Here is an 11451-nt window from a genome sequence, read left to right as displayed (position 1 = left end):
AGATGCAACATTAGTTTCTACATCCTGCAAATCTTAAGAGTTTATGATTATAGTATATTAACCATCTTTCAATGCACCAGAAGTAATCGCATATCTATTCAATTTTATAAAACCAGTTTTACAAAATAACGATCCTATTTTTATAAACCACAAGTGAAACAAAAATTATATAGCGTCTAACCTCTGTGCATAAACATAATTCTCTAATACTAATATCCTCATACTCTCTAATTTCAGATGTAATACTCCCACTGACTTAGCTACAACCTTGACATCAGGTCAAGTACAAATATATTCCATATCATCGAGGCTTCTAGATTCCTGAAATCCTTGCAATGAATTGCAAACATGTTTAGTGGCTCAAGAATCTATTCATCAGGAATTAATAGATACAACCACATAACATGGCTCAATGATTAAATATATATTTTCCTATACCACGTTATTGCTTAGACAGTTTGTCCTTTAGTGTCTTAGTTAGCGACAAAAGAAACAGTTTTCTTTGCCCTTAACATACACTGCCTTATTCCCTTTAACCTTTTGGATACCCATGTTTTGTGCTAGCCTAGTTCTATTATCATCCTTCTTCTTTACTTTGTCCTTCCACTTGGGCTTAGAAGAAGATAGTATAGACTAGGTTAGATTGATAAGAATGCTTATACTATTTGATTATCCTTTCATTTGTTACCAATTCTATAAGAATATCAGCGAGTGTGAACTCAAACTGATTCCTTATTTAGTTCACTCTAAAAGAGTCGAACGAGTTTGGTAACAAGGCAATAATCATGTCAACTTGAAACTTACCACCCAAGTCAGCCCTATTGATCTCCAGCTAATTTTTAAATAATAAACAATCATTTTCAAAATACAATTTCATACTAGAGTTCCTTAGGCTATCTTGATGCTATTCAAGTCTGACATAGTACTTTGGCATATTCTCTATCTAATCTCACCAAACATCTTATTGACATTTAACATGATGCTTGAAGAAAATAAAATAATGTAAATGTTAGCTTTGGAGCGTATTCGAGGAAAACTCTAGAATATTGCACCAAGACATCTCATTTGCCTTATTTCACTTAGTCAAAGCATTAATGTTCTCTTGGGTATCTTAAAGTAAAAGAATTAGGTTTAGGAGTAGTAAATACATTTGTACCCTTACGTTGTGAATAAAATATCTAAGTTCCTTTCCCAGTCAATATTAATGAGGTCCAGTTACATTGAATATGTAAGCAAGCAGATAAACTGGATTAGACATAATTAATCTGAATATAAATGCATTCATACAATATGCAAGGTGAATTATTAATACTATCATGCATATTTAAAATTAAAATGAGTTTGTGAACCACATAATATAATAAATCTCAATTGAATAAGAGATCATTATCATTATTGGTGAACAATCCCTTTTAATTAATGCGGGTCCCTCAACTCTGCAGCATAATAAATCAATCAATCAATATGTCAATAACTTATCCTGTTGGAGGAGTTCATTATTACTATTGTTGAGATTCATTTACTATTAGGCGAGCACTTCCATTAAAATAGTATGTGGGTCCCTTAACCACTGCATGAAAAATCGGATAACCAATATGCCAATAACTTATTCAGTTGGCGAAGTTCATTATTGCTATTGGCAGGCAAATCCCATCATCTCCATATCTCTTAAGACAATGCCTTGTCTATCTATATGAAATGATTCCCGATTATGTTTAACCTTTCTAAAATCACCTAGTGTAGACCACTCCGTTAGGGAGCTAATACTATTGATTTTAGATTGAGTGTATAACATTATTAAAGCTCTAATGAAAAATAAAATATTAAATATCTTGTCATTATAATCTAGACTCTTTAAATCATGCGTAAGGCCTTATTTTTAAAGATCTAATTACAATGAACATTTAATATTATTATTTTCATGAGATAACCATTCTTGTAATATTAAGACTCTTCAAATCATGCGTGGGGCTTTATTTTTGAAAATTTAATTACAATGGTGTTAATAATGAAGGCCATGGGGCAATGTATAAAAATCCCCGCTCCCACTGAATTTTTAATCATTCATAATTAGGGTTTTCATTTTATTCATTTACATGATATAATGCATGCTAAACGTCTTGATTTTAATCCAATTAAATTTAGAAAATATTTGGGCTTTAAATGATTCACTAATATTTAATTTGAAGCACACTTTAAAAATAATTTACAAAAATAAATTTTCGTTTCCCAATAAGTGCCCTCAAATTTATTAGTAATCAAATCTAATTAATTTTCATAATTTAATTAATATAAATCAAGTCATTTAATTAAATATCATGGATTCAATGCATGAATAATAATTAATCAACAATTATCTATCCCATGCATCACATACATCAATAAACAATAGATAAAAGCAAATTAAATGGCCAATGGATTTAGCTTTAACATTTAATTGCTCTAATAATTGCACGACGGTCTTCAATCAGCTTGTAAACACTCGTAGGAAATTGGTACGCGCCTGAAGAGGTTAAACTATGCATGAAACGCGCTCGGAAAGTGTCCAGCATGTCCCCACGCGCTTGCACGCGCTAGGGGAGTGAACAGGTTATCTCCACGCGCTGGAGGAGTCAACAACAATACCCCACGCGCTGGCACGCGCTGTGGTTGGTGTGCAGGCGCATGTCACACACCTGAGGGATGCTGACATAGTCAGTGCGTGAGCTCCACGCGCCTGAGGTGCTGACTTGGTCAGCGCGTGAGCTCCACGCGCCTGAATTTTTTTTTGTTCCGGCTATGACAGCACGTGATCTTCACGTGCGCTTCTAGTGAGGCTGCATTCCATCCTCCATGTAGGTGCGCTGCACCTTATCAACTCCAGGGCTGACTTTGATCCAAGGGTCTTGATAGTGGTTGCACCAAATTCTCTTAGACCGCGGCACACCAGATTGGACGACCACCTTCCGGCGCTGCCCATGCCGCCGGCGAAGCTCCGATCGCCGGAAAATCGCCAAAAAATCCAGAAAATTAAATAAAAAATTCCAGAAATTAAATCAGGCATTAAAAATTCCAGAAAAATTCTGAAAAATTTCGGAAAAATTCCAGAAAATTCCTGAAGCCTAATTTAACCCTCTTGGACCTTCTTGAAGCTTCATAGCAACCTTTGATGAATATTACATGGCTTTAAAAATATTTACAATTTGAAATACAATGGAAAAAAAATAAATTACATCATTGAACTTTTAAACGGCTAAATCAAAGTCTTAATTACATTCATCTAAAGATAAAACTATATTCAATATACCTATAAGCTTCATCCATGGCCCAAACACACATTATCATTCATTCACAATTATACATACATCATGATCATATAATAATATATACATATGCATATATAAATTTGGATCCATGAATGATGGTTTTCATAAAATCATGATCTCTAGTAATGAATCAAACCATGCTCTGATACCACTGTTGGGAAACGTGCAAGTTTCAAAAACTTTTTGGGAGATTTTAATACATAGATCTTGATTTATCACATAGAGACAAGTTTTATGAAAAAAATAAAACATGATGTATCATTCAATTAACAGATTGAATACTTACATCAAAGGTCTGAGTAAACATTTAAAACTTTCCTCTAAAGTGAATGTTCTCACTTATTGTAGATCCCTTAGCAAAATGCCTTCTCCTTGGATCTCCATCTTCTTGGTAATTGTTTTGCCTTTAGGAATCACTCATAAGCCTCTATGAATGACCTTGGAAAACTAGGCTTGTGGGAGCCTCCATTAGATGAGAATATAAACCCTAATTTTCTAGAGAGAGAAAATAGCTTCCTTTTTCCTTCTTCCAAAAATCACCCCCAAAATATACATAGACCATGTATATTTATAGGCAACATAAAAATAAAGAAAAGGAAATAACAAATCCTTCTCAATCTCTAATTCATATGTCTCAAATCTAATATGATTCCAATATCAAGTTGGGCTATGAGTGAGAATCCATTGGGCCTATTATTTTATTGGCTACAATGAATTAATAATTGGCCCGGTCCATGGACCCAATTCAATTAATTCATAAATTAATTTCTACTCCACTAAAAGAAATTAATTGAACTCCAATTAAATAATAAATAACCTCTAAGTCAATATTGCACTTTGACCCCTCTATTCTTAATTAGTTATCGGATAAATAAAGCCATCAATCCGACTACTTAATTAATATATTTATTTGGTACCATTGATTATTTCTGGCTCGATCACAATAAAACATTTGTTTGACAAAAATAATAATTTAAATAAATAAATATATAATAAATCATTTTGTCTAAAAACACACGAAGGCCTTCGAATTTACTTTGTGATCAACCATAATCAATACAAAATAAATACAAGTAGCAATGATGCAAATATTGAAAATATAACCCTCTAACTATTAATTACATAACTACCCAAAGTGTTGGTCTAAGGATCCCGAAGAATCCGCCGAACAAATCAAAGTAATTATTAATTAATAAAAGAGTTTATACTTTTGTCATGCTTAAGAGTCAAATGCCATGACAGTGATAGGGAGCAATTGCATACGACAGTTCTCGCAATATATCTTAACCTAACGCGGATCCAGTTCAAATCTTAATTAATTATGAGTCCATCCATAATTACCGACTATGAACCATTTATGATTACTATTTATATATCATGCATTGATTGCCATCACATACATATATATAAATATCTCTTGTAATCAAATAGACACTATCAATTCTATAATGAATCGAAACATAATACATTGAATTCACCAATTGTATAAAACATAAATATTTCAGAAACTTTAGGAATATATGTCACTTTAATCCAAACAGGAATTTGCTATGCCAGGGCATATAAATCCCAACAGGTAGAAATTAAGTAAACCAACTAGGTAATTTCTCTATATTTCAAGAATTGTCCAAATGATTCCAATTTAATATATGACATGGAGTAATTCATGGCCATGCTTTATATCAAGTTACAAATGAATTACAATCATGGTATAATTAATTTGAATTTAAATCAACATAAATCAATTAATCCTCTAGATTTAAAAGCTCATTTAAATCATGCCAAAATAATACACAACAAAGATCAAGTCATGGTTATGCCATTTATCAAGTTTAAAGTGAATTTCATACAAGTTACAATTAGTCATTTATTTCTTATTTCAATACAAGACATGCATATAACTTGGATATCACTATAAGAACAGTTAAATTACTTGGAAGATAAATAATAACACCCCCTACCTCACAAGAGGATTGTTCTTTTTGAATCCAAGGCAACCAAGCTTAAAAATGAAAAACCAAACAAGGATTTTGTAGAGGAGAGTGAGAGGAATCTAAAGTGTTCCAAGCTTAAAGGTCTAGGATAAGTGGAAGGTAGCAAAAAATGAAGGTCAAAGCTTAAGGCTTCAAGCTTTTTCCACGGAGGCTAGGGTTTTCTTTACATGAGAGGGAGATGATGAAGCCAATTGTGAGAGAATGTGAGTGGAGGAAATAGAAATCCTCCACTCACTATGTGGTCTTACACCATGGTGAACACACACTAGTTTGGTCAATTGCACAAAAACCCTTCTTTAAAACCATAATCCCAAAGTGGCCCAAAAGTAATTTGCAAGACTAAATGTGAGACCTACACTTGTCATCATCCTAAGGTTCCCTTCTAGGTTTAGTACTAGGCCTACACTTGTCAACCCTCCAAGCCAACAAGTGATCCAATCCTAGGCCAACAAGTGGATGAATCTCCACCCTCCATGTGTCAATAGATTATAGTTCCAAGTCTCTCCACCCAAATGCCCACAAGTGGCACCATAGGAAAGTGACACTTGTTACATTTTTGGAAAATTACAAAAAGGTCCTTTCTGAAAATATCTTCCAAATTAAATTACAAAATGGTCCCTAAGACAGAAAAATATTTACTTTATTTAATTACACAAAACCCCTCAAGTTTAGAGTAATTACCAAAAGTAATGCATTTATGCCCTTTATAAGAAAATTTAACAATTAATATGTTTTTCTACAAAAGTAAAAATATTGATATCTTAGAAATTAAATACCATGGATGAATGCAAAGCCGGAATCAAATCCGAGCACAAAAAGTGAGGTTATGCAAGGAAAAATGGAAACCGAGAAAAGACAAAAGTGAATAGTGATGAAAAATAAAAAATGTGAAAATGACTCAGTCCTTAAAGAAAGTTGTCAATCCCAAGAAAAAAGTCTCAGAACCCATTTCCGAGCACTTGAGATGACATTAAGTGACAAGAAATCGAACCCAGAAAAGAAATTTTAATGAAAAAAATTCATCCGTAAAATTTGAGGAAGAAGGAAAGGAATGAAAATGACCGGGTCATTACATATCAATCTTAATCAAAACATCCTCAATGATAGCCCGGGGCTTTTTAATGGATTGGTCGGTATAAAACCACCGACGTCGGTTTCAAGTCTCCTAAGCCCAATTTGACATATACTGAATATGGAAGAAGGTTAACACTTTCTCCTAAGTCTAAGAGAGCCCGATTAATGACATGGTCACCAATGATGGAAGATGTAGTAGGTGAACCAGGGTCCTTAAACTTTGGGAAAGTGTTGTGTTGCAAAATAAAGCTCACTTGCTCGGTCAAGACCACTTTTCTTGGTGCTTGGTTCTTGTTCTTCCTCTTTTGGGTGCAAAGATCTTTCAAAAATTTGGCATAAGCCAAAATTTGTTTGATTGCATCCAAAAGTGGAAGATTAATCTTCACTTGCCTAAACATTTCAATGATTTCATTGGTCTTTGTCTTTTACTTGTCAAGAGAAATGGATCCTTTCAAGGTATCTGGAAATGGAGCTTTTGGCTCAAAAACCTTTTCAAAGTCTTTCTTTGAAGAATCTTCAACATAAGACTTTTTTAAATTGTCACAAGAATTTTTTAAATCATCTTTCAAAACTTTGTTCAAATCATTTTCCATTACTTTTTCAACAAAGGGGTCATGCACATGCAATGAAGGAGGAATAGGATGTGAAACGGGACCGGCGACAACTTTGGGTTGCACCGGTTTACTCTCTTCATTGGACATACTCACTTGGTTGTCAATAACCTTCCCACTTCTCAAGGTTGTCACCGCATTGACATGCTCAATTGTGTGACCTTCCGATGAGGAATGAGTTTCTACATCACATTATTGCTTTGGTGGGGCATTCAAAGGCTTCTTCCCGTTCTCTCTAGCATTCAAAGTACTAGCTATTTGCCCGACTTGGGTTTCTAGCTTAGCAATGGATTGAGAATGAGAATGAAGTAATTGAGTGTTCGCCTTTAGAGTGCCTAGAGCGGTCAACACTTTCTCCTCAAAAGTAGGACTCCTTGAGTTTCCTTGAGAATACGATGATTGGTTAGGGAAATGAGAATTTGAAAATTGATTTCCATATGATGATTGAAAAGAATATCTATAACCTTGGGAACCTTGGCTTTGCATTAGAGGTGGAACGTACTTTCCTTGAAAACCACCTTAGGGAAGATTTGAACCTTCCCCTTGGCTTTTCCAAGAGAAGTTTGGATGGTTCCTCCACCTTGGATTATAGTGTGGGCTATAGGGATTATTCCCTTGGTTAGCAAAGATAGCATTTGCTTGTTCATGGTTCTCGCTTTGCGCATGTCCATGGAGACAATTGGAAGTAGAATGCAAGACACTTGAACAAGTCATGCAAGATTCATTAGATGCATGATGACGAACATGATTAGGGTTGGAAGATACTTGATTCACTGAATTTTGGTTTATCAAGAATTGATCAAACCTTTGAGATAAAGATTTCATCTTGGCGGCTATGTCATTGGAATTGTCAACTTGATATAAGCTAACATTCTTCTCTCCACCTAGATTTCTACCATTTTTAGATGACAAAGATCTATACATTGAATTCTCATTCATGCTTTCATACAATTGCCACACATCATTTTCATGCTTGTCAAGATAAGAACCACCCATAGATGCATCAACCATACCCTTGTGATTATCTGGTAAACTTTCATAGAAATATTGAACTAGTTGCCACTTAGGTATGTCATGATGTGGGCACTTCCTAAGCAAGTCATTAAACCTTTCCCATGCCTTATGAAACATTTCCCTATCCCTTTAAGAAAATTCACAAATGGAAGTTCTCATGGTATTAGTCTTCAAAACCGGATAGTACTTCTTCAAGAACTTTTGTTGTATTTCTTCCCAAGAAGTTATCAAAAAAGGCCTTAGATTGTTGAACCAATATTTTGCCTTGTCCTTAAGGGTAAAAGGAAAAAGTTTGAGTCTTAAAACTTCTTCTAGCATGTCAATGTATTTCACGGTGGAACACACTTCAAGAAACTCATCCAAATGCTTATAGGGTTCTTCACTTAGAAGTCCATGACAGTTGGGAAGCATTTGAATAGTTTGTGGTTTATTCTCATAGTGATGTGCTCTAAATGGGGGCAATTGAATGCATGTAGGTGCACTATATTCATTAGGCATATAATGGTCTCTTAAAGTAATGGGAGGATTTATAACCGGTGGTGCTACTCGAACACCAAGGTGGCCTTGCATAATGGGAGGTTGTGGAGCAAAAATTGACTGAGGCATTCCCAATGGAATTTGGCCTTCTTGTTGTGGTGGAATGAATGGTCTTGGCATGCCCAATGGTACTTGAATATTTTCATGATGAACATTAAGGTGGAGGATGCCTTGTTGGTCTATGTAACCAAGGTCCTCCACATGGTGGTCATTCAATTCCTCCATTGGTGAAATGGAGTGATGAGAACTATCTCTTCCCCTAGGATTACAAACAACCGATTCAAGATGTAAATTAGGAGGGACAAGAGTAAGATTCAATGACCTACGACCATGCATGCACTAGCAAAACAAATAGCAAGTAAATAGTAATCACTTCGCCCCCACAACAAATCAATCAACAAACATTCTCTACATACATTGGTTCCATACTCCCATGTTTGAACAATATGCAAAGAAAAAGTAAATTGCCTCCACGCGGGCTCACGATTTATCTAAGAATTTTAAAAAAAACTTGCCACCACGCGGGCCGACGATTTAACTAGAGATTAAGTTAGAAAGATCTCACAAAGGGTCCTTAAGCAACTTTAATTCATTTTCAATTTTTAAGCCTTGCTATGCTTTGCGATTTTTTAGATTTTAGCTCCTTTTGCTTTTGCTTAGCTTCACTTGGCTTCCTTGCTTCCTTTGCTCTTTAATTCCCTTTGCTTGACTCTTTTAGCTCAATGCACCTAGCCAATAAAGAACAAACACAATAAGTATCTAAGAAGAAAATAAAGTAAAGACACTACCAAAAGAGTACTAATTCCTATTTGTTTCCAAAACACGGCGTTGCCAATTCAATCCCCGGTAACGGTGCCAAAAACTTGGTGGGTCATCGCGGCACCAACGTTTAAAAATGCATTAAGAATGTGAGTTTGCAATATGGCCAACTTTTAAATTTATAAAAGCCACTACTACCTCTAACTAAAAATATAGCTAGGGTGAGTGTGTGTACTAGAGTTCACCCAAAAACTTGGGGTACCAAAGTTCACCAGTAAGCTTGACTTCACTAGACACTAGCAATTGTATATCAATGGGGGAATTTTAATTGTAACTTGTGTGTGTGTGTGACATTAATTGAAACTAGGCATAGATGGCAAATAAGTATAGATTGTCTAGCCAATTCAAATGGAAAGCACAACCTATCAAATGAGACCAAAATCCATTAAATGAAACCACAATTTATGCACACATAACTATCTAGAAGCATACACCATTTGCATTCATAAGTATGGAACACCAAGGAATAAGAATAGATTGTCCACTTATCTGTGAATCTAAAGCAACTACACTATATCTACACTAAAGACATAGAAATTAAACTAAGTGAGCTAAAAGTGTGGCATAATCCATCAAGAAACAAGTGTGAACCATCAAATAAATTACAAGAGTGTTCCATTAAGCACTATGCTTTGACTATCTCTACATTAACTTCATCCATACACATAGACATGCATAAACTCCACTAAATCTAGAGAAAACCACATGAATCATCTATTTTAGCATACATAGACATATGGCTAGAAATAGATAATTAATTAAAAGCATTAATCCATACACATCAAGTAGAAACCACAAGATATATATATAAATCCAAGATCAAAACATTTATTACAAGCAAATCCCTAAAAATATACAAAACACTAGGTTTAGGAAGCAAACTTAGGGGCTATTCTAGCCCCAAGTAGATGTCTAGCCACTCATTGAAGTAGTCATCTAACCCTCAAGGGCTATCTCCATGGTAGGAATGACCTCCTTCTTGATGGAAACCCTAGAAAAATGGAAGAACTCCCAAAGATGTGTAAAAGCTCTCGAGTCTCTAGCCTCCTCTCTAAGATATGAGATATGATATGTGTACTGAAGATATGTTCAATCTTTTTCTTAAAATGGCTCCAAATCCTTATGTAGGAGGCTCAAGTGTCACACCCAATGGTCTGAATTCATTCACTAAGGTCCTTGCAATGATTGCACCATGAGCCAACTTTTAATGAGTTGTAATTTGTTTTATTTCGGACTTAAGGAGGTTCGATCAATCAAACTGTGTTGAGATTGATCGAACATTGGTGAGATCCATCTAATGTTGCAGAGATCAATTATCCTTGGCGGTGCCTTTTTTAATATAGATAAATCTCTGAGATATTTTGGGAAAGAGACAAAAGTGGTAGGTGGGGTGGTAGGTGTGGATAAGATCGAATAATTTCAATCGATCTGAGAAAGGTTGGATCGATTGAAGATGGTGAGATCTTTTGGATAAGGACAATTGCTTGGATCCATCTTGATGAGGATAGATTGATGCTGCTCTGACCGATCGAAAGAATGTTGAAATCGATCGAACTTGCTATTTTTCCACCATTCAGCTTGAGATTGCTTCTTTTAAGCTCTTATTTGGCTGAATTAACTTATTTTTGGGATAAGCACCTAAAAAGGGCAATAACATGAAATTAGTCTAAGACGGAAAAATAAGATAGATAAAGGTCCTAGAATACCCAAGTTTAAGGGGTTTAATTGCGCACTTTTCAGTGCTCATCACTATCTCTCATTCTAGAAGAAAGATCCCTAAAAATGGTTGAGATTTGGAAGCAATCCATAAAGCAAATTGGGAAGACTAGAATTAGCTATGTGTGTGATTCAGCCACAAAGGTTGTGACGGCCTAAGTTTTTCAACCCGATGCGTCAGTGATGAACCGAAAGTTGACCCGGTAACGGATCCAAAATGCAGAAGCAAAAGGTAAACCAAAGTCTCTAGAGATAGGAGTCATCCCTAAGACACCAATGTGACCTTCCATGAGGTCACAGAACTTAAAGAGAGCAAAAGTGGAAACAATGTTCAAAACGAGCAAAATCCTTTAATTATGGGGCAAAATGGTCAATTCACAA

At 35.1% G+C, this 11451-nt stretch overlaps 1 non-coding gene across 1 annotated transcript; it reads left to right on the top strand.

Moving 5' to 3' along the window:
* Positions 1–8053: 8053 nt before the first annotated feature.
* LOC132302085 (small nucleolar RNA R71) lies at positions 8054–8160 on the top strand. Its single transcript, XR_009480727.1, has one exon. It is a non-coding gene; the product is annotated as a small nucleolar RNA R71 (small nucleolar RNA).
* The last annotated feature ends 3291 nt before the right edge of the window (positions 8161–11451 follow it).

The sequence above is a fragment of the Cornus florida genome, unplaced genomic scaffold (genome assembly GCF_030987335.1).
Source record: "Cornus florida cultivar Cherokee Brave unplaced genomic scaffold, ASM3098733v1 CherokeeBrave_3.0.0_Hap2_Chr03, whole genome shotgun sequence".
In the NCBI taxonomy this organism is placed as follows: domain Eukaryota; kingdom Viridiplantae; phylum Streptophyta; class Magnoliopsida; order Cornales; family Cornaceae; genus Cornus; species Cornus florida.
Note: the sequence above shows the minus strand (reverse complement) of the source record. Positions and strands in the feature narration are given on the sequence as shown.